Source organism: Python bivittatus, unplaced genomic scaffold, assembly GCF_059951505.1.
Source record: "Python bivittatus isolate LINGU-HERP-01145 unplaced genomic scaffold, Pbiv_v1 ctg000570_np1212, whole genome shotgun sequence".
NCBI lineage: Eukaryota > Metazoa > Chordata > Lepidosauria > Squamata > Pythonidae > Python > Python bivittatus.
The window spans coordinates 7091630-7116286 of NW_028277097.1; the positions used below are offsets into that span (position 1 = coordinate 7091630).

A 24657-nucleotide genomic window follows, 5' to 3' on the forward strand; every position below is an offset into this window, starting at 1 on the left:
TAATGTGGCTTGTTTGTTTTTGCCTTAGTGTGATGTATGAACCAAGCCATGGGGTTTATGTTGGCTTGTAAACCACTGCTTTTGCTTCACCATTAGGTATGAATCTGCTGTTCTGCCTTATCTAACAAACCAAAGGTAAAATGAACCACTGATTAGCATAAAATTTAAACTCAGAATATCTAAATGATTGAATAATCATTTGATGATGCTTTCTGAGTTTATTAATACCTAATTAACATCATCCTCTTGGAAGTATTATAAAGAAAGTCTGTTTTTAGCAGAGTATAATTAATTAATATTTATCTATTTTAATGTTTATTCTATTTTTACTGTAAACCACCCAGAGTCACTCCACAGTGAGATGGGTGGTGACAAATTTGAAATATTAAATAAATAAATAAGCAAGCAAGCAAGCAAGCAAGCAAGCCTTGGACAACATAAAACCCTCCTGGTGTTTTGTCACTATTCCACCCAGAATTCCCATGCAACTTTGGTCATGCTTTTTGGAAATTATGGAATTTATGGTCCCAACATATCTGGAAGACATCAAGTTAAGAAAGTCTGCTATGAATGAGGAATGCTTTTCAGTGTGTGAACAATATGCCCACTAATTCTGTTAAAATGAATGATACATCTTTTCCCAATCCCCACCTTTATGCAATTTCCTACATGGCCTTCAATGTTTCTTTAGCATTTCAAAACCCATATTATGTTTCCAACTTTATTATTCTGTCCCTAGCAGAAAAAAAAGTAAGGATTATTTATCTTACTTGTGGAATGTTAATACCACAGAATTCAGAAAGTATCCTCACATGCAGATAAAAACAAAAATCATATCCTTGTATTGACTTTATGCAGGAATTACACTTTACGTTAGTGCTATGTTCTCATTCATAAAATGAAGCTCCTTTTCCACTAATGAAATTTCATCCCTTTTTGATACTTTGATACATCCCTTCAGAGAAATCAAAGGAAGCATACATATTGTCAGTTCTATAAGGTAGATAAGACTAAGAAATCAATACCATATAGGCCTAAAACTACTTTTACTGTAACAGCTATCATAACAGAATATAGCAAGTCTGAATGTGCTTCTCCTCTCTCACTGTGAATTAGGGAGGGGCCTGTCTGAAGGTTTTACTTAAATTAGCTTCTTGGAATGGACTCAAGCTGTGCTTATCTGATTGTTGCCTTGGTAGCAGGTCTTCCTCATGCCCTTCAAGGCCATTCCCTTTGTCTTCTACACATATGTTAGATATTGAGGCTACTGGGTATCCTCTCCCCATTTTTGAAAGCAATTTAGCTGAATTTCTTTGCTAGTTATGGTGTCTTTGTGGATGCATCTCTACAACTTTCTTTCTTGGTAATCATTCAGAGATTGTTTTCCAATCTAATTTGCAGTCCTGCATTTTGTGCTGGTCTCCCATCCAAAGAGTAACCAGACTACATGCCCAGACAAAGTTAGCCTGATGCTGCCAGCTATAGAAAATCAGGAAGCTGCTTTCCACATCAATACATTATGCTCAAAAAATGAGACCTTTTATTATTAATTCCCTGTTATTAAAGTAGACCATGTTTTCAAGAAAATGTAGGACTGCAATCCTAATAATTTTTTGAAAACAAAATGTTATCCTTGCTGGTCTTAATCAATTTTTAATTTAACTGTTCTTTGGAATTTGGGCTAAAGATTACAGGACATATATTTCCCAAACTCCTCAATTGCATTGACCTCCTTCCCTCCCTGCTGCCCTTATGTGTTTTCTTTTTGGTATCCTCAAAAATACTTCCAGTGATAAACTTCACTTGAACCAACAGACTTATACTGTTTATTTAATATCTGTCTCCTTGACCTTGAATTGGGTATAAAAATAATTTGCTTCCACTAAGAAAAGTTGACTTCTCATAAACCCACTGAAAAACAAGAATAAGTGACTCTTAAAATCAACAAACTTGTTAGACCTTTATCTAAAGGCTCTGTGATGTAATTGAATGTTATTGTTTCTCTTTAACAAATCTGTTAGAAGGAGAAAGATTTCTAAAGAGCCAGTTAAAGTGGTCTTGTTATTTATTGTTTTAAAAAGTGATCAGCTATTGGATTATATAAAGATTAATCCTAAATCAGGCCCAGATGCCAAATATATTCAGAAAGGTATGCCAGTTGTATATGGAGAACAGCCTCTTTGTAGAGGTGCAGACATACCCAATCTGGTACCTTCCAGATATGTGAATGGCTCCCTGAATTCTCCAGGCCAGCATGGCCACTGGAGAGAATTCTGGGAGCTGAAGTTGACACATGTTCAGGTCATTCTATTTATACAGAATTTGAAAGGACTGGATTCTTCAAATATGCCTCTTTGGCAGAATTTGACTTTTCAAATGAACATAACAATTATAGCATTCCTCCAATCCCTGAAGGGTTCTAGAGGCAAAAGGAATAGATCTCCAAATGACTTCAGGGAGGTAGTAGAAATGTTTAGATAGATGGACTGGGGAGAAAGAGCTCTGAATATCTCATGGATAGTTCCAGGGAGTGGAACCCTCCAACTGTTACAGTGAAGCTCAGCCATGGTCAGGGTTGTAGATTATGGATGAAGGAACCAAGTAAGTCCACTCTGTTTACCTGTTTATTTTTGAGGGCAGATTTCTAGCACAGAGATCCTTTCTCTGCATTTTTAATATAATACAAGTAGCCAGTGATCTGGTATAAATTATTGTATAGTCTCACACTCGTTCCAGGAAACACTGTGAGGAAAAGCAAACATTGGATGAAGAGCCCTATGCTGCTATAAGTGTTTGAGGTATATTTTTAATTAAAGAAAAAAAAATGTAGGACACAGATCACGTCAATGACTTAACAAGTCAGTCAGAAGATTTCAAGAGGGGAAGCAAACATAAATCAGACTTTGTTCCTATCAACTTTAATCTCACCATGGATCTACCAGGAGAGGAATATCCATTTCACTCTCAGCAAGGATAATGCTGATGAAAGAAAAGCTGGTAAAATCCTTGATTGTGAGGGCAGTTGTAACTGGCATAATATTTAGAGGTACAACAAATGTTTTGAGTTTGAAACATTTTAAATGCAAATCCAATAGAAGGGAATGCAAATCATTTCATGTTGTGCTCCAAACAGTTGGTCTGAAATTCAACACAAGCTCTTCCAATCATTCTGGAAGTGAAGTAGCCTCATTCTGTTGGGGCTCCATTTTGAATTCCAAACACCTGCTTTGCATCAGCTTGAAATACTTCCAGAATGGTTGGAACAACCCACTTCAAATTTAGAACATCTGTTTCAAACTTGAAAACAGGACATTATAAACTCAACATCTTTCAAAGGTGAAATGTTTTTGTACTTCCCTAATATAAGTCAGATTTACCACTATGAAAGCCATTTCTAAAACTAAAACTGAGTATGTCATATCTCAGTCAATTTTCTGTATGAGCTTGAATTTTCTGGTAAATAGTGAAAATGGTTCTTTTGATTTAGTATTTTTGTAATAATATAACAGTAAATGATATTTTGTGTATATTACTCTCTCAGAGAATTTTCCTCCAGGCAATTTCTCAATATTTTGATTTTATCAGAGCATCAGAAATAATATGTAGGGGTAGCTAAAAAGATTATTATAAAGCATTTGCAGTATAGATTTACACTTGATTTGCAGCACTGAATTACTGATACATCTGTGTACCAAAATTTGAATCACTCCATTTTTTTTATTGTGGCATAAGAAAAAAGACTTTCAAGCTATTGGCCATATTCCATCTAGTTTATGATAAACATTTCCAGCCGTTTTTGGCCCTGTTTTAATATTATATTGCATATGGTTCTTATAATGCTAACTGTAAATTAAGACAAGTGCTTTGCTAATATTTCTATAACATTCTATGTGGCATTTGTATCTGTTCTACTAATCCTTATCATATCATCGTCACAGTCACCACCACCATTATCATCAAGCAAAAATCATTATCATTTCTTGCAGAGTCCATGGCAGAAATTTTTATATACCGCTCAAGGCAGAATCCAATATTTAATTAGTTTGGATCTCGAGATTACTTCAATAGTGTTATACCTTGAATATTTTCACCTAACAACTGGTCTAGTGTTTCTTATTCTTTTTATCTTCAACACTTTTGAAGAAGCTATTGTTCTTAGAATCCCACACAAAGCTCACGTCATCCTGAGTTTTAACTCTCCTGGCACTGGGTTACCTATATGTATGCTTCTTTGGTAAACTGGCTCTTTCCACCTTACGTGTGTCCTTTTGTGTGTACAGACTGTCACTAATCTTTTTGTGGAGCTAAAAAGATGGACTTTAATTTTCCTACCATCTTTTTTTTTCCTTGTTGGAATTATTTGCAATTCTGCTTTTAATATTTTGTTTTGTTAGGATCTCCTACCCATCCTGGATTCCTTTTTCCATTGATTTTTTCTATCCTACTGAACATATCATTGCTCAGAGATTTATTACAATTCTGCTATCTTTTTGTCCACAATGATGCCAAAATAATGAGGCATGAGTCATAATGTCATGACCCAAACTCCTTTCATACTTGCATCATGACACTGTGATACATTTTTGTCACTACAGTGTGTTTGCCCTTCTTGTGGGTGCTTATGTCTAAGGCACAGGCAGACGCTTTGTTTCTCTTAATTACAAGAAATCCAGCATTACGTGATCATTTTCCTACAAAGTTCCTACTATTTCCACTTTGTCTACTAGATACTCTTATTGGTTAACTTCTGGTCAAGAATAGCTGATTCCTTTCTATCTTCATCCATCCTCTGAAGATGAAAAGTTGTTAGCATGTCCAGTTAGGAATTTTTTAAAAGGATTACGCTTGGTAGACCATGTCTCTTAACAGAGGGTTCCTCAACCTTGGCAACTTTAAGACGGGTGGACTTCAACTCCCAGAATTCCCGAGCCATTCCTTGCTGGCTGGGGAATTCTAGGAGTTGAAGTCCACCCGTCTTAAAGTTGCCAAAATCCCTACATCCCTTCTTGTAATAGGAGTTCTAGCTCATTATGTCCTTATTTTCCATATTCTGAGCATTAGAAGCAGCTCTAACCTGGAACAACCAACCCATTTTGGAAGTCAGCTACAGTTCAGCAAGTTGCAATGAGACAATACATAAACCCAAAGTGCTTTGGTTGTTCTGTATTTTGGATGATGTAAAATCAAGATGGCATCAGTAAGGCAAGGGTGATGTGGCCTACCCACTCTCTCTCCTCCAATTCCAGAGCAACAGCTCCCACCCAGCCCACTCAACCCCAATCTTCCTTCTTTGTTCCTTCTTTCCTTTCCTTCATTAACAATGTCCCTGACTCTAACCTGAAACCCAGCTCCCCTTCCTTCCCTCCCCTGCTTCCTTTTAACTTCTGCCACTGATGTACCCAGAACTATTTGTGCCTGGAACAACCTTATTTAGGTCCATGTTCACCCAGAACAAAAAATCTCTTTGATTCTGCACACAGAGCAAAACATCTGAAGGATGCATGTTTCATTCCTGACACAAACCCCTCCAAAAACAACTCTATGATGCCCAGAACTGTTTGAACACAAAATATATGCACCATCCCTAGTATGAAGGCCATAAACCTCATGAGTCAATATTCTTCATGGTTTTTCACCAAATAGTTAAATAGGGCCAAATATATTTTTCTTTTACATACTCCTGCAGTGCACACCTAGAGTTGTTTGGGTTTTCCATCTACAAACCGTAAAGGATTCAGTTTAAAATATCAAGTTCAACATGCTTTGGCCAAACATGTTCTGTCTGGGGTCTTTGTGAGGTAAAACCCATCTCGTGCCAACAAGCCATCATCCAGACAACACACAGAAATCAAAGCTCCTCTGTCGTATTTATCTTACTCCTTGTCATTTCACACCTCATTTTTCTTCTTTTATGGTTCTTATGTACTGGAAAGTTCAATTTCACTTGTACTAATGACCCTTTTGTTCCACTGTCTAGAATCTGTTTTTATTTACACGTTTTGCACTAGGTATATTGAATAACCATTGTTCTAAATTAAATCTTTGACATTTCGAGTAAGATTTTGAAGAACTGAAATATGGAAAATTCTCTGGATACCTAAGCAAAACAATAATAATTCGGGGGGGGGGGGGGTCCAAGAAGTATGACTCCAAAAACTGTAGTGTTTTTTGAGGGGATGTTATTAAACAGGAAGAATAAGTATATTAAACAGGAAGAATAAGTATGCCTATTAATAATTTCTGTAAAGTGTGCTTATTTTCGTCTCAAATACTAGAATTCAATTCAGCATGCTAAGATGCTTATCAAACATTAAAAAAAAAACTTTTGCTAAATTCTCTTTTCATTAGAAAATTATATTGAATTTTTTTCCTGAACAAATGATTATATTTCAAATTTTATATCAGTTGGATATTTGGCCATCTTTTTTTTTTCTTTTGGTTTTGTTTTTGAAATGGCAGCCATAAAATGCTTTAACTGTCTTCCATTGTAAGAATAGTTGGCCATTGTTCTAAGGCAGTGTTGTCCAAACTTGGCCACTTTAAGATGAGTGGACTTCAACTCCCAGAATTCCCCAGCCAGCTTGGCTGGCTGGGGAATTCTGGGAGTTGAAGTCCACTCATCTTAAAGTGGCCAAGTCTAGACAACACTGTTCTAAGGTGTTTTTCCTCTTTCTATGTGTTTCTCCTCTGAGGACTGTAAGTGGCATGTACATTTTATGTATTGATAATCACGCCACAATCATTCAGTGTTGCAGGTGCAGGGGAAGGTTTGCAGAAGTACAAAAGGAGAGAAAGCTAGCTAGCTTTGTTCCTTCCTTTCTGAAAAATAATCCACAAAGCCCAATGAAAATTGAGCAAGCTGATTCAATGATTGAATCATGAAATCCTGAAGAAGGAACATTCCACATAGCAATGTTTTGCTGTTTCTGAAATTATTCTTATTCCAGTCCACCATTGTGGACAAAGGATTCCTTTTCCAAGTATGTAGTTCAAAAAGTGTTTTTGTGATCCAGTCCTCCAATTCCAGTGGCACTATCCGAAAAGGCCTTGGAGGCCTCTCTACACAGCTCCAGGTTTTTCTCCTTTCACTTTTCTCCTCCTAATGTTCTCTCTTCTCTCCTCCCCTCCCTTTCCTCCCACCAAGAGCACAGATTTACTTTCTTTTTTCCCACCATTCTCCCATAGCAATAAGCAACATCTACTGAATTTCCCTCTACCATACAATTTCATTCCCTCTCTTTCACTTGGTCACTTCCATTGCAACTTTGTAAATTAAGAAAAACTGGACACACAGGTACCAGCTATTTTTTAAAATAATCATTAAAACTGGATAATTGAACACTTGAGTTCAGTTTTATTCCTCTTATTAAAGGGGAATAAAACTATTTTGTAAAAACAAACACATGGTCCTTGATCTTACATTGACTCCACCCCAAGCTTTGAAATATGAACAACAGACAAAGGGGTTATTGATAACATAAAAGTGAGGTGAATTTCTCAACCAACGAGAAGACAAGCCAAGGCTGTTAAAGAAACTGAAGGGTAGAATTCTGGATTTGAATTAGATTTGGAATGCATTTTGGAATTCAGCTGTGATCAAATATTGGTGAATATCTCCTCCCCCACAAGGCTTTTGGGGATGACCTGTGACAGGACTAGGATAAGAGGAATGTGATTTCTCCTTGTCTTGCTAGATCTCTAAGCTGCCTTTGATACCATCAGTTCATGGTAGCCTCATGGACTGACTGTGAGGGTTAGAAGTAGGGGGGCACTGTTTTGCAACAATTCTCCTTCCTGGGTGGCTGGTCCCAGTTGGCTGGGTGAAAAAAAGGCAAGCCCTCAGGTGCTCCACTGCAGAGCACTAGATCCAGCCTGGATCTCCCTTACTTCTACATGAACCTATGAAGGGAGATCATCTGTGAGCATGGGGTAAGGTATCATGAATATGCTGATAAAACCCAATTTATATATCACCTCTCTAGACTAACCTCAGGAGATGTGGATCCAGCCTGGATCTTCCTTAGATCTACATGAACCCATTAGAGGAGATCATCTGTTAGCATGGGGTAAGGTATCATGAATATGTTGATAAAACCCAAGCTCAGGAAATGTGACTGAGATTCTATCCTAGTATTGGAAGACTATTACAGTCCAGATGGGGAAAAACAGGCTTTGGCTAAATTCCAACAAGATGGAGTGGCTGAAAAGGTCAAATTATACTGGAAAGAATCCATTTTAGATTTTAAATTCTTGATGGGGTACGCCACCCAGATGGAGCTGGGTTAGAAGCTGTAGACCTTCTTGGACTCACAGTTCCTGAAAAAATAGCAGGTAGAAGTCATGGGGGGGGGGGCTTTTGTACAATTACATCTTGTGTACCAGTTCCAATGCTTTGTTGATGGTCACTTACACCCTTCACACCTCTCATCTGGACTATTATTCTACCTAGGATTGCTCTTGAAGGCCATTTGGAAGTTGCAGTTTGATTCGGCATGCAGTGACCCAAGTAAAATTGTAGTTGTGCCTAGGATTGTTCATGTGACATCTCCATTGTAGGAGGTGCATTGGCTGCTGATTAGTTTCTCGGCACATGTCAGCCTTCCCATACCATTACAGTATAATTCAAGATGCTGGTTGTTGCCTTTGAAACCTTGTATGGTGTCAGGCTTTGAGCTCATCTGCTCCATATGAAATCTGTCCTTCCATATGACATTAGGCAGAGAAAATATGTTAAGGTTTGCATTGCCAGATGAATGCTATTATCAGGCACCCTGATGTCACGCCTTCTTGTGATGTTCCCCTTCCTCTGGAATAGCCTCTGCTCAGATATAAGGACTGTCACTTCTCTTTTAAGTTTCCAAAAAGGTCTGAATACCTGGTTCTTTTGCAGGCCTTTGAGGAGAGGACGAAAGGTTGAACTATCCCTGATCTATAAGTACAATAGTGTGACCAGTTATTATTTTGATTTGTTTAGCTTGTATTATTTTAATCCTGTTACTGTATGAAGACAGTAAGATGCTCAGAGTCTTCAGATTGGAGTGGCATAGAAACTTGCATAATATTTAAAAATGCTTGCTTCTCAACATTAAAAAAGTTTTGCATGTCTTATAACAGCAGAACGTTATGCATTTCTCTCAGGAAGAAGGTTAAACTTTTGGGGTGAATTAATGATAGAACATTTAGCTATAAAACAGCATAGGGAATCTGTGCTTTTCAACTCTCACTAGACTTTGCAGGACCTATGCTAGCCAGAGCTGATGGGATTCAAAATACCTGGAGGGCCACAAGTTCCTCCCCTGATGAAAAGCTAACATTTCATTACTTCTAAAATGAAAAACAAATGCTAAATACATCCTAGGCCAAGTATCACTGGAAATTAATCATAATTTTAAACTTCATTACGTGATGAAAGCATTTCTAAAAGGAAAAGAACAGGATCATTCTGAACCAAGGAGAACAGCTTTCCAAGAGAGAACATCAGTGAATTTGAGTGAAAATTGCCAAAGGTCAATAAGATTCTTATTTTTCCCTTTCATCACCTCTTTGCTTTAATAGGAATGTTTTCAAAGTATGGTGCCTGGAAGCACAACAGAAGATACAGTAATGAAACCATTGGCCTTTCTTTCTTGTTACAGAAGCAGAGCAAGCCAAAGAAAATCTAATATTGTTCTGTAAAACCACATTATGTCTCTGCTATGAACTAGTAAAAGCTACAAAAGGTTATGACTTTGGCTTATTTGTCATGTCACCTTCAGCAATCCAGCTCCCCACTCATGTAGCATGCCTTGCCCAAAACTGCTTTGAAAAGGGCAATTGCCACATTAGGAAAACGCTTCTTTGAAAAAGTACCAATGAGAACTGCCACACCATCCCTTCCATGTTCCCAAAGCAGAATGCACGCCAGTCTCAGTGTGTCCTTCCCCTAAGTTGCCCTCTTCCAGAATGTTTTTCACCAGGGCAGTCAAGATGATGGCTATCCAGTCTCCAAAATGAAATTAGATATCTTGAAGGATTGGAGAGACTGACTCTGGAGTTTGGGAATTGTGCAAAGACATATGTGACCCAGAGGATGGGGCATGGCTGGCTAATATGCCTGAATATCTAAACATGAATTCCAAATATATCAGAAGATTGGGATATATAAAAACACAGTGCTCCAGTAAAGACGAGAATTTGATCCCTTTTCCTTGTTTCAGTCACTGGGTTGGAGATAGCAACTTAAATCACCATAATTCTTCATTTCAGCAGATTGGGCCAGTTAGTAACCATTTTAGGAAAGGATGCCTTTTAGATTTTTAAAAGTGGAATATGGAACAATTCCCAAATATTCTGAATTGAAATCAGCAAGAGCAGTTAGGACATGCTCAAACCGGTCTATTTATTGGTTTCATGCTTCTGGAAACAAGAGGTTTAGGGGTGCTAAGGTCATAGTTATTGCTCCAACAATCTCAACTTCCAAGCATTTATCCCGTCAACATAGAAACTCATTTATTCCATTGGCTACCAGGTGTTTATAGTTATTTGATTTCTACATGTCTGTTTAAGCAAGCCCTTAACCACCCAGAAAAGTTCAACACCATCTGGCTCAGAACTGGTTAGCTGTGATGTTTGGTTCTTTTTCTTACTGGATATTACATTTAACATTAGATTGTGTGTTGTTTTAGCCTGGTGTAACATTGTGTGTACGAATGTAGCAGTGGAAAACTGTCTGGTTTTTACAGAAAAGGGTGGGACCCTTATAGTTCAAATAAAAATACAATATTAATATTTGAATAAAATATTAAAGATCAAAACATGAAGCATACAACCCAGCTTCTCTTTCAAACACACCGTGAGGCACATAGTTGATTTCTGAGAACTACTGTACATGTGCAGGAAGGGGTAAAAATCTGGGTTGAGACCCTGTGATCAAAACCCTGCCTTCTTTTTACATGCATTGCACAACATTTATAAAAAAGGGATGGACTTTGATTGCACCTCTCATAGCCGCTGTCTTTAACCCTCTTCTCATGCATGCCCCTATGTGCAGAGCAGGAACCATCTTTCTCCATGAAAAGTCTTTAACGAATCATTCCTCAACCAGATTTGCATAAACTACCCATATTGATGTGGTCCCCTACCTTCAGCTCCCTTTTCTGTAGGGACTTAATGAAGCAGCTTTTAGGATAAAATTTAGAATTAAATTTAGAATTTAAGCTGGATGAAATAAAATGAATTAGATGCATTTGAAGTGATTATTCTCTGTGATTCTGATCACATTTCCTCTGAACTCTTGGGAACCAAGTCCAAAGCTTGTGGTGCTGTTTACAAAACGGGGACTTGGGTCATGTATGATTGGCTGAGAATTAGCACATAGACCTATTGGTCCTCATCCTCTTCTCGGACAGATCTGGCCTGAACATGAAGAGGAGTGAAGCAGCTAGTTCAGGCAGTGATTTTTGGTATCAGAGATAAGTAGCCCATGCTGGGGAGATATTGAATTTTCTGTCTCAGGTTCCACAGTAACGGGTCAAACCCTAAATATCGTGAAATACTGACTGGGAAATTATAAATGATTGCATTTTACAGAGCTAGGGTTAAGTGGATACAGAAAATCAGAAAGAATAAATATATAATTTTTGCTAGCTGAACCCTGGCAAGACGGAGTGGCTGTGGGTTGGTTCTGGATGGGGTGGTATTGCCCCAGACAGACCCGGTGCATAACTTGGGGGTCCTCCTGGACTCACGACTCCTGCTCAAAGAGCAGGTGGCAGTCATAGCCAGGAGAGCCTTTGCACAACTTCGTGTTGTCCGCCAGTTATGCCGTTTCCTGGGCCGAGAGGCCCTTCGAACAGTCACTCATGCCCTGGTCATCTCCCATATAGACTATTGTCATGGGCTCTACATGGGGCTACCCTTGAAGAGTATCCGGAAGCTTCAACTGGTCCAGAATGCGGCGGCATGGATGATTTTAGGTGCATCAAGATCAGCACATATAGCACCTCTGCTCCATGAGCTGCATTGGATGCCAGTTTGCTTCCGGGTCCAATTCAAGGTGTTGGTTATCACCTTTAAAGCCCTACAAGGCATGGGTCCAGGGTACCGGAAGGACCATCTCATCCCTGTTACATCAACCCATCACATCCAGTCATGCAGAGGGGGCATGCTATGGACCCCGTCTGCAAGAGAATTTCATCTGATGGGGTACACGAGGCAAGCCTTCTCTGCAGCAGCCCCTGCCCTTTGGAACACCTTCCCCCAGAAGTGAGGTTGGCCCCCTCCCTCTTAGACTTCAGAAAAAAACTGAAGACCTGGTTTTGTCATCACACATGGGGTGGGGATGGGAATGGTCAGTTTTGGGGGTGGCTGGTTCCCTAGTCCTACCTGACCAATATTATCTGGTTCCAGGCTGCAACAATACCACCATCACTTGGATGTTATCATATTTAATAATTGTATTTTATGCTGTACTATTTATGCTTTTATTGGTTTTAACTGTTCGGTTGTGAACTGCCCAGAGTCCCTCCTTGTGCGGGAGTTGGGCGGTGATATAAATCTGACACAAACAAACAAACAAACAAATAAATAAATAATCAGCTCTAAATGAAGATAGCTAAGTAGCTCCGAACCTTCACGTTTCTAAATAGCCTCTTGTGGCATGGGATAGGCAGAGACATTGTTATTAAATAGAGGGTAAGTTTCCTCTTCAAGAAGAGGCTAAATAACCATTTATTTGAGCAACTTAAGTTGGATTCCTACACCAAACACCAAGTTGCATTTAACAGCATAAATGATCCCTCCCAACTCAGTAATTCTATGATTTTACAAAAACAATGAGAGTTATTGCCTTCAAAACCAAATTGTGGATGTTCCACAAACTTCTGGCCAATGTGGGAAGTAGAATGTTGAAGAAGATGGATTATTTGTCTGCTGCATCAAAGCTCTTTTTATGTTTCTATCTTGACGAAGTGGAAATATTTTCAAAACATACCCTTAGCTATGTTGGACTGGAAAGTTGCTTACAATAATCTTGCTAAAGTCAACAGGACTATCCTAAAGTAAATGGCTTTAGGATCAAGGGCATGGTAAATCAATTACTATGTGTGGCTTCTTTACTATATTGAGAAAAAAGGAGAAATGCTAAAAGAGGTCAGTACGTCATTGCTGCTGCTCATTTGAAGGTCAGGAAGCAGAAGTGTAAAAAGAGACCAATAAATCATAGGCTAGATTAGCTGATTGCAATTGTACTTCAATTTTATCTTGGCAGAAAAAGACAGGATCAAATTTATGAGCCTAAGAACTCTGTAAATGGAAGCAAAGTCCAGGAAGGAGGAAAATTAGCTAACATATGTTGAGAGGCTAAATTATGAAGCCATCAGTCACTGAATGATAGCGATAGGCTAGTTAAGGAAGTGAAGATGCAATGTCTAACCCAGAACCCAGATGACATCTCAGCTCAGATGGGTCCCATTTCTCACAAGCTGCAAATGAAATTATGAAACTGTTTCTGGATTATGCTGTTTCAGAACTGGGAACTGGGAACTGCAGCAGGGGTGTCCACAGTGATGGTCACCAGCTTCAAAATAGCTGCTGCAACCAGGTGATCAATTCCCTGGTCCTTTTCGTGTGCATGCAATATGTGCAGCACCTTAAAAAGGTGTAAGGCTTTGATCTCCTGGTCATTGTGAGGCCAGTACTGTTCAAATACTGCTGATGGTATCGTTCAGCAGATGCTCCTGAAGTATAGACTCAAAATTTTCTCTAAAAAGAACCAAATCCCTAGGAAAATGGCTAACGTTAAAAAAGGTCAAGCTTAGCTGAGAACCCCTCTTTCTGGAAATCTCACTTTCAGTGAATCCAGAGAAGAATTTAGTAAAAGTGAATGATCTCTGCAGGAAGAGATTGTGAAATCTAGGAAGAGGTTTGTTACAGCCTCATGTGATATTTAGGAGAGCTAACCCAAGCTTTGGGGAAAACAAGATCTGGATGCACAACCAACCTGTTTAAGGTTGAGTCTTTTGAAGCAAAGATGAACTTAGCATGTGCTCAGTTTGCCAGAACTTTAGAACAGTGTTTGCCAACCTTAGCAACTTTAAGATGTGTGGACTTCAACTCCCAGAATTCCCCACTGCTTTAGAACATAAAACAAGCTATATTGGATCAGACAAAAGACATCAATAATCTAACGTTATGAATTTCTATATAGCCATGAGATGATAAATGATATTCAATTTTGCCCTCAGGCCATGATTTTTCTGAGAGTTTCCACTTATTAATGGAGTTACCACTTCCCCTTGGCAGCTTTTATGGTGATGCTGTAAAATTGTGGCTCTGCAGAAAAGAAGGAAGTTGTATAGATCCTATATATGTGCTGCTGAGAACACAGCACGACCCTTTGGCAGTGTTGATACTGTACCGCCATCTAATGAATTTACATGTTTACTACAGATGAATTACAAAGAAGAGAGAGCTTATTCCCGCATTTCATCTCATTCTCCTACGTGTAGATTATTATTTTAATTTATGAAAAATCCTAAAATACTCCGAGGGCCTAATGCTGCACAGCAGGTAAGTAACATCTGTCACACCTACTGTTCAGATTCAGGCAAGAGACCATCTGAACTGCTTTCATATCAGAGCTATAGGATAACGTGGGACTCCTTTTTAAAAAGCAGTTCCCTTCCATGGAATGGTAAGAAAATTAATGCTAAAAATAAACAAAAAACCAGCCATGTCAATTCAACAATTCAAAATAAGCCTAGGGAAAAGGGGCAATTTTTTTTAAAAAAAAGAAAAGACAAAAACGTCAGCTTGAACACACGTCAGCACTCTGCAAGGAGCTCCTAGTTGGTCAAATACAGGCAGCAGGGTATTGTGTTGTGAGATAGTCCCTAGATTAGAGGTCTTACCTTGCATAGAATAACATGAGCATGCTGGGGATAAAACTGCCGGCATTTGTGGCATACTGGCCCAGAGGTGCTGAAACTGACCAGGAGAGGCCTGTTGCTTGCAAGGAATGCTGAATCTAGTCCACACCTATACAGTGTTGTGTGAAAGCTCTGATTGACCAGTCACATTGGACAGCAGAGGCCCCTTTGGTAACGGCCATATTTTTATTGAGATTGGTTATAATAATAGAATCTGGTGATTTGATTGTGCTGTACTTCCTGCTCCTTCATACAGTTCAATGAATTAGGGAGGCGTCTGTCTGAGTCACTTCCAAATATTATCTTGCTGTTTTGGACTTAAAAAATGCTTCAGCCCCTTTTGCCTAGGCAACAGCTTTGGCATTATTCTGTCAAGGTCATCTTCCTTACTCTGTAACCACCTCACAGTTTTTACTTAAAAACAGTAAATGGGATAGTGCCTTGAGTATGAATGTGGCATCATTGTAAATACAGGTAGTCCTCACTTAACAGCCATTCATTTAGTGACTGTTCAAAGTTACAACAGCACTGAAAAAAGTGACTTACAACTGATCCTCACACTTATGACTCTTGCAGCATCCCCATAGTCATGTGATTGTGATTTGGACTCTTGGCAACTGTCACACATTTACAACAGTCACAGCATCCTGTGGGCATGTGATCACCATTTACAACCTTCCCAGCCAGCTTCCGACAAGCAAAGTCCATGGGGAAGACGACAGGAGGTTGCAAGTCATGGTCACATGATGTCTTGCTTAATGACCTTGGGTGATTCGCTTAACAACTGCAACCGGGATTACTGGAACTGCTGTCACTAGGTAGGGTGGTCATGTGATGTTTTGCTTAACAACCATTTTTCTTAGTAACAAAGTCACCAGTCCCAATTAGGGTCGTTAAGCAAGGACTACCTGTATGGGCTGATGCAGAGTGTATCTTTGAACTGGGGAATTCAGACTCCTGAGAGTTTTGCTGAATTGGCAGGATAAAATTCTGAAGTAAAGTTTGTAACTGGCCTTTTTAAGTCAGTTGAGAGCTAAGAAAATGAACGTACCCAAAGTGGTGCTAGCCTTGCTACCCCACTGACATCCCTTCTTAGCAATGCACTCATGGGGAGAAAAGACATGCACCCCTCCAGTGCTAATCAACAATCAATAATCTTAGTAAATGTCTTAGTAGATGGCAGTGCATTGGTGTTGTTTCCTGGGCTCAGAAGTTGAACAGGGTTGAGCCTGGTCAGTATCTGAATGGGAGGCTAGCTGGAAGTACCAAAGCTATAGACCAGACTTGGAATTTCTTTTAAAATCCCAATGGATTTTTTCCAAGCACCATATGGATACATTCGCTTAGTCTCCAAGAGAAGAATGGAACTGGAGGATGTCTTCACATTAGCAAGCAGCAATTCTCTCTTTTGCATGTAATGATCAGTTCACACGCTCACCTAATAACTCACCTTGGAGCATACAAAGGAAGTGGCAGTATGCATTCCCCAGGCGCCAGCTGAGCATCTTTTCCTAACAAGAGTTCAAAGAATGAAAAATCACCCTGCCAGGGGTTGGAGAAGATTGTCTCTTGGTCTTCTTCCAAGTTACTGATGAAGGCAGCTACATGGCCAGGTTTGAGGCTACTTGCAGAACAGCTTCCTACCTTGGTCCTGCTGATAGTCATTCAGCTACGTCAGTGTTGTCCAAACTTGGCCATTTTAAGATGAGTGGACTTCAACTCCCAGAATTCCCCAGCCAGTGCTGGCTGGGGAATTCTGGGAGTTGAAGTCCACTCATCTTAAAGTGGCCAAGTCTGGACAACACTGAGCTACGTGTTCTCATGTGAAGGCCTTAGTTGCCTTCCAAGCAATATCCCTGGAATGTTTTGCAACATGACAGGTTCCCTGTCACACAAGCTGATGTAGAAAGAGATACCAAGAAGCGGGGAGATGTTCATCGCTCTAAATATGCTGTGTATTCACCAGTTTTCAAGCATTATTCTGCTCTATTAATTATTTGTGTGTGGTACCTTTTAAAGTCCCGTGGTGGTTTCCAATTGCCCCTGCCAAATGGTTTGCATACAGTTTTAAAAACACAACTGTTCCTAATATACATGTAAAAAAGGTCTCCAATTACCTCTAAGATGCTTCCACAGTATCTATACTTGTAAGGAGCTTTCCTAAATATATTATAATTTCTGGATGCATCTTTCTCAAATATGCATTTATTTTTGCACATTTTTGAGTGGGGAACAATGGAAATTAGAAGACAGTCTTCACTGCTGCCCATTCATGCTGTGACCGAGTTCATTCTGATGGATCACGTCACAGCCCTTCAAAGACATGATGGATTTTTTCCTAAATCCTTAACAGGGCAATTAGTTTTAAACCACAGAGAACATATCTTCATGCAGTTCCAAATAACAGCTCTAGGTGGCAGGCTTAAATAAACATTTTACAAAAATAGCAATTTATCCATGCTTTTAAAGTCTTAATGCTTCATTTAGGTGACATATTCTACATTTTAAAATCTCATTGCATTGCAAGTCAGACTTAGCAAGCAACTACATAAGAAATTTAAGTTCTAATCATTGATTCTTAAATTATTTTCAATCCTCATCTTGAAATTACAGCATGCCAGATCTCACTCAGAAGCTGTATTTTCATTGTATTTTTTGATGAGGTATGTATGTGCTTGTGTGTGAAATGTAACCTCATATTATGTTACAGTTATTCTACATTTGTACTATATCAACCATCCTTGATAAGCCTCCTTTTTTATCACAATACACATAAAATCAGTGAGTGCCTTCTACGTATTAACATGTGTTTGGTAAATGTATAGAGAGTATGGGGTATCCAGGGAAGGGTAACATCCCTGGTGGAAGGGCCTGTCATGCCCTTTCTAGGGCTGCTTATTCACCTTTGGTCCCCACCTGGCACTCAGCTCTCACCTGTGGCTCCAAGTAGCTGTAATATGTGCAGCGGCCGCACCCCAGTAAATTGTCTTGGCAGACAGACCAAACTAGGTGAGCGTAGCAGATGGGTCTTCGACTCTTGGTGAGACAGGGGATTTGTCTATCCCATTGTGTGAAATCTGGTCCTGGCAGATTGAGTGGAGGAGACTGATCAATGGTCCAAAAGTCAAGAAGGCAGACCCAGCAGGCACTGTGGAGCACTAAGAGCACGACAAGACACTTAGACATCTTGGTCATCCACAGCAGCAGGAGAGGTCTCCAGCTGCAATAGTTCTCTGTGCCACTGGATTAGGGTCTCTTATGCCGAGAGAGTGGGACTGCCCCTGTGCAATGGCTGTTCCAGTTAAAACTCCATCATACCCAGGTTTCTGTTGTGCAATTAATCGTCATCTACAAGTCATCTGCAAATCATCTCAGTCCAAACCTAATTCGCTGAGCCCTGCAGCAATGGGGGAGTGGCGAAGCAACAGGTGGAGATGACCACCGGCAGTTGTAATCACAAACCTGTACTTAGGTGGCCCTTGGACCAGTGATCATTCATTCAGTACCCAGGGCAGCAGAGATGTCCAGCAGCATCCAGGGTGACTGGGCAGCCCTTCTAGGATACCACTGCCCACTCTCACATGAGGGAGGGTGTTAGAAAAGGTATGCTAAACATTGTCTACCCCACAACATCTGGCTAGCTAACCACAGCTGGCAGATCATCTCCTTAGCGGTCAAGCATCAAGAAAAACAAAAAAAAACTCATTTTTGGAGCCTGGAACATCTACACCTTGCTGGATAGAGACAAGGTGTCAAGGCCTGAAAGACGAGCAGCACTCATAGCAGCCGAACTTCGCCATTATAGCATTGACATTGCTGCACTCAGTGAGATGAGGCTGGCAGATGAGGGCTCATTACAGGAAGCAGCGAGTGGATATACATTATTTTGGAAAAGGAAACCACAGACTGACAACAGGACTCACAGAGTAGGTTTTGTAATCAAAACTGCTCTGCTGAAGAACATCTCTACTCTGCCCACTGGAATAAATGAATGCATTATGAAGTTCCATTTTCCTCTTGGCAAGTCCTGGTATATCACCATTGTCAGCACCTACGCACCAACTCTCATGATGAAGACAAGGACGTTTTCTATGAGAACCTGGACCAGATTATTCAAACAACCCCCACCAGTGGCAAACTCATCATTCTGGGTGATTTCAATGCTAGGGTAGGGAAAGACAGAGACAACTGGGACAGTGTCCTTGGGAGACATGAGGTGGGAAAACTAAAGAGCAATGGCCTGCTGCTTCTAAGCAAATGTGCTGAGCACAACCTGTGCATTGCTAATATAATGTCCAGACTTGCAAACAATGATGCAACCCAGGTCCAAACACTGGCACCTATTTGTCTATGTCATAGTACATCAGAGTGACTTTAAAGACATCTCTGTCACCTGAGCCATACAAGGGTGCTGACTGCTGAACAGATCACAGACTAGTCCAGTCAGTTCTCAACCTGCACATAGCTCCTTTACATCGTAAGCAACCAAGAACTGTCAGAAAGTGATTTAACATTGGCAGACTGCAAGACCCAGGCCAAGGCCAATGTTTCCAATGAACAACTTAATGAAAAACTCTCTGGCAATTTACCGCTTGTAGGAACCTGTTCTGAAAAGTGGATGCAGTTTAAAGATGTCTTCACGCAGACTGCAACAGCTGTACTCGGACTGAAAACTGGGCACATCAAGGCTGGTTTGATGAAAACCATGAGACCATTTCAGCAACCCTCCAGGTAAGAACAAGGTCTGTGCAGACTAGGCAGAATGATCCATCATCTGTCTCAAAGAAAGACAAGTTTAAGCATCTGCAGTCCAAAGTACAGAAGGAACTGTGAGAAATGCAGGACGAGTGGTGGCAGAGAAAGACTGAACAAGTGGAACGCTATGCAGACATGCATGCCACCAGAGAGTTCTTCAGTGCCATAAAGTCAGTTTATGATCCTTCTAAATCAGGATGCTCCCCCTTGCTGTCATCTGATGCATCAAGCCTGATCAAAGACCAGGAAGGACGGAAAAACCACTGGGCTGAACACTTTTCCAACCTACTCAATAGGCTGGAAGTTGATCATGATGTCTTACAGCAGATTCCTCAGCTGCCAGTCTTGGATGCCCTCGGCCTCCCTCCCTCTACTGATGAGTTCAAGAAAGTGAACTCACAGATGAACTCAAATACAGCAACAGTTACTACAACAATGGACATCCAGTGCCCCCATTGTGCTGCACTCTGTGCTTCCAGACTGGGATTGCAGAGCCATTTCCATGTCCACAGATGAACTGCACAACAGCGTATCTTCTCTGAACCCAAAGGATTACCACATAAATGTATATTATCTTGAAAAGTAGCTGTATTCATTAAAAACTTTGAGTCTCTGAAAGGTTTAAGGCCCCCTATTTTAGTAAAAAAAAAAAAAAAAGGAAAGGGAGAAAATAGACATTTTGCCCCTCTCTGGAGAATCATAGAATGTAAGGGAGGGTTGAAAGGAACCTTGAAAATCTTCTAATCTTCCCCAGGTCCAGTGAAGGAATCCTCTATTATAGCAACCTTGACAGATGGTTATGCAGTTTCTGCTTAAATGCCTTCAGCAAAGGAAAGTTCACCACCGTTTTTGTTTTAGATTTTATCCCACCTTTATTATATTTATAAATAACTCAAAGCAGCAAACATACCCATTACTCCTTCTTCCTTCTATGTTCCCCACAACAACAATCCTGTGAGGTGAGTTGGGTTGAGAAAGAGTGACTGGCCCAAATTCACCCAGCTAGCTTTCATGCCTAAGGTGAAGCTAGAGCTCAGTCTCCTGGTTTCTAGCCTGGTGCCTTAACTACTAGATCAAACTATCCACCTTCCAAGATAGTCTGTTCCACTGTTGAACACCTTAGTTGTAAGGCTCAGCCCATGGGGTGAAAGATTGGAGGTATCAACCCTCCTCTTCCAGAAGCCTTCTCGTTCTACACATCCTAGCTTTGTCTCCTGCCTTGATGTGCAGCTTGGTAGTCCTTGCTGTCACTATCTGTGTTTCTGGGAGTTGCCTTTACCTGGTGTCCTCCTTTAATGGTATGTGGGAATGACCTTGGGAGAGAGGAGGAAGACCCACAGACTGGACAACTGGCATGTAAAAGATTTCTCAGCCCACAGAAGGAGACGGGGCATGGGAAGCATTTAAGAGGGGACCCTCCCTAGTTTTCCAGAGAGTAAAAGCAAAAGAATGGAAAATAGTTTCAGTCTTGGAAGATTCTGTTAATGTGACCTTACAATAAAGATAGAGTTAGTCCTCATTGTTGTACTTGTCTGGACTACCTCGAAGGACTAACACCTCCTGTGTGCACTTCAAGGTAGACTAAGAAACCAGTGCCATGTAGTTCAGGACTACGTTTATTGTAACACACATAGTAACAGAATCTTGCAAGTCTGAATGTGCTTCCCTCTCCCTCACTTTATCGTCATGTGCACTAGGAAGGGGCTTGTTTGAGACATTTACTCATGTGACTTTCTTGGCTCAAGCTCAGCCCCCTTTTATCTATTATTTTGGTAGTGACTCTACCTCCTGTCCTTCAAGGCCATTCCCTCATCCCTCTGCACCTCCCTGCAACCCTGGTGCATAGGAATGATGCATCCTACATCCTGGTAAAGTAAAAAGGAAAATGAAAAAATGAAATAACTTCTATAGCACTACCCCTATAGCACTAACCCCTTAGTGTTGAGGCATGTGACTAGGGAAATCAGTCTCTCTTTTCCCCTCCTCTTTTGTGGGGAGATAGACCAATTCTCAAGAAATAAATAAAATCAATTTAAAAAAAGAGAATGTAAAAAAATTCCTTTTTAATTTTTGGTAGACACATGAAAAACAATCAGTAGTGAAAGAGATAAAAATATAGAGCTGCTCAAATCAGATTGCATCTTAAAAGAACCTCCAGTCAAAAAATACACAGGAAAATATAAGATTCTGAGCAAACCACAAGATGATACTGATTTGCTCCTATTTAGAGGCAACTTTGATCTAAAGAGATTCTAAGCTGCGTAAAAACACACAGTGATTGAGCTTCTATAGAAATAGACACTACAGATAATAAAGCTGAAATATCAACGCACATTAGTATTGACGTCAAATTGACTGGTCTGTAGTTATCTGGGGCCTCTTTTTTCCACGTTTTGAAGAAAAGAGTAACATTTGGTCTTCTGACATTATACCGATCTTCCATGATTTCTCAAAGATCACAGAAGGGGGGTCTGAGATGACATACTTCAGGACTCTCAGATGAAACTTATCTGGTCTTGGAAACTGGAACTCATTTATGGTCATCAGGTGCTCCCTAATCATCTCTTCACTTATCCAAGGTGCTATTCCCTCCTTGAGTTAATTGTTCATTTGAACACAATTCCCCTTTGGGAAGTAAAGAAAGAGGACTGCCCTTTTCAAGTCCCCTGATCCTCTCCTACCATTCAAGTCCCCTGATCCTCTCCTACCATTTTCTTCAAGGAGTGAAGCCATCCCTTCCTTTTTCTTCTTACTATTGACATGGGCACCAAAAGGCTCTTTTGTTGCATTTAACTTCTATTGCATGTCCGAGTTCCATTTGCAGTTTAGCCTTTCTAATTTTCTTTCTGAACATATTAGATACTTGCTGGTGCATTTCCTTGGTGATTACACCTATCTTCCATTTCCCATATTTGTCTCTTTTAACTCTTAACTCAGTCAAAAGGTCCCTATGCATCCATAATGGATTCCCAAGCTGCCCCCTATTTTTCCTTCTAACTGGAACTGTGTGCCATTGTACTACCAGTATCTCGTTTTTGAGATGTTCCCAGACCTCCTGTGCTCCCTTTGTCTTGAAAATTTCTGTCCAGGGGATCCTACCCAGGACTTTTCCAAGCTTGTTGAAATTGGTTCTCCTGAAATCTAGTGTGCATGTACGATTATGCAATTTCCATGTTAATGATGGTCCCCTCAGTAACCCACCTTCTTTATTTAGGAGACAGATATCTCTTGGTTTTGTTTACCTGCATCTACAAACATAGACACTGTATATGGACACAAAAGGTTGGTGTAATGTTTGCTTCCACAAAAGCTTCATAACTATCCATGTCTTATTTAACATACAAGGAGGAGGGAACAGAAGTGGGAAACTTAAACCATGATCATTTTTATTGCTCTTGTTCCCACTGACTTACCCATTCCCCCATTCACCAATTGGACACTTTGGTTATTTCTGGAGCAAGGCAGACAAAAATAAGTTCTGTACACTGCCTGTTTTTCTGCTTTATGGCACTGGTTGCACAGTGCCAATGTGAAAATTAGAGTGCCAGATTAAAATCAAACTTCAAATGCCTTTTTAGTTCCAGTCCCTGTTTCTCAGCCTAACCTACCTGACAGAGTTGTGAGGATACACTGGGAAGCGGAACATTATACTTGTTTTTGGAAAAAGGCAGGATAAACATGTGCTTAATAAATAATCACAGCAAGGAACAGGCAAGACGTTACCTCCCACTGTGCTTTTTTTATAAGAAACTGTTTAAACCTGTGTTTTCTAACTCCAAATCCAACAAGCTGATTTACTGACTGCTCAAATTATGTGAAAAAAATATCACATAGAAACCAAAAATCCATACCACAAAATAACATGTATTATCTGAACTAGACAGTAGGCCTCAATCTCACAGACGCAGTCTTGGCACTGGAATATAAAGGACAAAGTTCAGCTAACAAATTAACAAAGAAACTCAATCTAGCATTAATCCCTTTAAAACTCAGAAACTTGAAAAACCCAGTGCATATTAATAGCACATACCTGAAGGTTTTTTTTTCACAGAAGTTGGAAGACTTTTTCTGCTTCTTCTCTTGTATATAGAGAATTAGAAGTATGGGTCAGTTGGACTCTATTCTTTATGGATAACAAGATAACTAGTGAAACACAGAAAAGGGAGATTTGTTCAGTCAGCAGTTTTCTGTGCTTCAGGTTGGACCTTTAACCCACTGAACCAAAAGTGCTAGAAATCATGTCCTGGAGAAAGCTAAAAACCATTTATAGAAGTACAAGTGGGACCTCCCCCAAAAGGGTGAGTGCAGATTGTTTCCATTGGTGATGCCAGCCGGTTCATCCTCCGTCCACCCTTCTCTCATTCAAGGTTTCATATTCACCAACACAAAGGTTTACATGAGAGCCAGTGCAGTGGAGTTGTTAAGGCATTAGACTAAGAGCAAAGAGATTTGGATTGTAGTCCAAAAAGCTCCCTGGATGACTTTGGGCCAGACGCTCCCTCTCCACCCAACCTACCCCACAGGATCTTTGTTGTGGGGAAAGATAAGCCTTGTAGTGCACTTTGATGTAGCTACTTACTAAATATGGCAGGATGCTTGCTGAAGTCAAATATCTTCAAGGGAAACAATTAAGGGGGTGGACCGAGCAAGATGAACAAAAATGCTGTTAATAATTAATAAAATAATAAAAATGAGAACTGAGCAAATTCTTGTGTGACGAGGGAAAAAGAACTATTTCATTGAGTAGATCATCTCCTGATTTATACTGAGAAGCTGGCTGTTCTCACTTCTGTATTTGGAGACACACAAAAACAGCTTCTCATTATAAATCAGGAGATGATCTACTCAATGAAATAGTTCTTTTTCCCTCTTGTCACACAAACACTCTTCCCTTCCCATCCACTGGTTTTCCCATCCAACTAAAACAGTCAGCATTCAGCAGCACTATTTAAAATATGATTGAATAAAAGCATTCAAAATGCATACCTATGTGGGG

The 24657-nt window shown here is 40.1% G+C and overlaps 1 long non-coding RNA gene across 3 annotated transcripts in view; it reads right to left on the minus strand.

Annotated features, from left to right (window-relative positions):
* Window positions 1–23847, minus strand: part of LOC112542834 (uncharacterized) — a 102660-nt gene extending 78813 nt beyond the window's left edge. For all 3 annotated transcript variants that reach the window (XR_015798264.1, XR_015798262.1, XR_015798263.1), the window contains exons 1-2: window positions 23692–23847; window positions 19496–19680 (exon numbers count right to left, since the gene is read on the minus strand). This is a non-coding gene — a long non-coding RNA (uncharacterized LOC112542834). The remainder of the gene's footprint in view (window positions 1–19495; window positions 19681–23691) is intronic.
* Between the last annotated feature and the right edge of the window lie 810 nt (window positions 23848–24657).